General features: G+C 38.9%; 1 non-coding gene across 1 annotated transcript; it reads right to left on the bottom strand.

Annotated features, from left to right (window-relative positions):
• Positions 1–993: 993 nt before the first annotated feature.
• Positions 994–1,100, bottom strand: LOC140852683 (small nucleolar RNA R71). The gene has a single exon (XR_012135585.1). It is a non-coding gene; the product is annotated as a small nucleolar RNA R71 (small nucleolar RNA).
• Between the last annotated feature and the right edge of the window lie 785 nt (positions 1,101–1,885).

Here is a 1,885-nt window from a genome sequence, read left to right as displayed (position 1 = left end):
ATTACCCTTCCTTAGCCCAAAAACCATCTCCATCATATTGCATTACCTAGACTTTTAATCTTAAAATCAATTAGACGTCAACCTTAAGGAATTCGAGCTCAATAGGACAAGGAACCCTAAGAGTTCTACCAAGTTTGAGTTGTTTGATTAGTTGGTGTCTAGGCAAGTCCCTGAGGGTGGTTTGTTAAATTGGTTCAATTGCTGGCCTGGCCAACTCGTTTGGTGTCTAGAAAGGCAACGATGAGTGAACCTCCCACCTCTTATACTTACCTGGCTAACTAGTTGATCAATCTCCACTTGGAAGGTTTGAAGGGTCATCTTGGAACAGTTAGGAGCTGTCTAGATTTAGGTTAACCCTAGGATAGATTGAGTTTAATTTATTGATTCACTTGTTTGAAAAAAAAAAAAAAATTTAAATTTAAATTAATTTGGTTACTTTTCTTTAGATTTAGGACTCCTTAGGATCTTCTCTTTAGAACTTTTTCTCTTTTCTTTCTTTTCCTTATACATAAAAATTTTATAAAAAAAAAAAAAAATTGTATAAACATCGAGAACCGTACACCTCGTGTGTGGAGAAGAGTGTCGGGTCGTCTAGTTAGAATTGAGTCAATTCCTGTTGTTCCAATGGCTGAACCAATCCAACCCATGACCCTTAAGGATTTGTGTTATCCAGTTGGCTCCATCCAACCATCTTGTATCAGGTTGCCACAACCCACAGCTAACAATTTTGAAATCAAACCTCAAATCATAAATATGCTTCCAAAATTCACAGGATTAGAAGATGCTTATATATTTATTAGAGAATTTGAGGAGGTATGTGCAACCATGAAACTGCAATTAACAGAGGATGAGGTCAAACTTAGATTAATCAACTTTGCCCTTAAGGACAATGCTAAGAAGTGGCTTTATAGTCTGCCAAACTATTCTGTCACTACTTGGGAGGGCTTTGTGAGAATATTTTTAAAAAAATATTTCCCCCATCATAAAACAGCTAGGATTAGGAATGAAATAAATCAATTTTACCAACTAGCTGGTGAATCATTTTGGAAGTACTTTGATCGTTTCAAGAATCTTTTGACCCAATGCCCACACCATGGAATAGAAACTTGGAGACTATGCCAGATCATCTATGAGGGGTTAGATTCAAACTCAAGAACCATGCTAGAGTCCATGTGCCAAGGCCAATTTATGGACAAAGAAACTACTGAAGCTTGGCAATTCTTAGAAGACCTAGCCGAGAAAAATTTACAGTGGGAAACAACTAGGGAACCTGATAAAGCTACACCTTCAAGAGGAGGAATGCATCAAATTCAACCAACCCTAGCATCAGAGGCCAAGATTGCAACCTTAACACGTAGATTGGAAGCCTTAGAATTACAGAGACCAGCCAATGTAAATCAAATATCTGCACCCATGTGTAAAGGGTGCAATGCACCAGACCATGTCTTAGAAGAATGTTCCTACTCGAATGAGTGTGCACAGGTGAATGCCACCTATCAAGGACCATTGAACAATCCTTATGCACCCACATATAACCCAGGTTGGAGGAATCACCCGAATTTCTCATGGTTCCAGAATCCTAATGTAGGTAATCCAAATTTCAATCAGCAAAATCTAAGATCCAACCCAGTGATGAACAACCCGCCAGGCTTCCATGATAATGACAAAAAAATTACCTCTTTAGAGAAAAGCCTAGAAGCCATGATGAAAACACATACCAGCTTTATGCAAACTACGGGTCAACTCATAAATAATAACACCCAAGCTATAGCCCGTCTGAAAATGCAAGTAAGTCAGCTGGCTTCGACCATTAGTGAACGAGAACATGGTAGGTTACCTAGCCAACATGAGCCAAATCCTAGGAACCAAAATGGTCCACGACCCC

This window comes from Elaeis guineensis, chromosome 11 (assembly GCF_000442705.2).
Source record: "Elaeis guineensis isolate ETL-2024a chromosome 11, EG11, whole genome shotgun sequence".
NCBI lineage: Eukaryota > Viridiplantae > Streptophyta > Magnoliopsida > Arecales > Arecaceae > Elaeis > Elaeis guineensis.
Note: the sequence above shows the minus strand (reverse complement) of the source record. Positions and strands in the feature narration are given on the sequence as shown.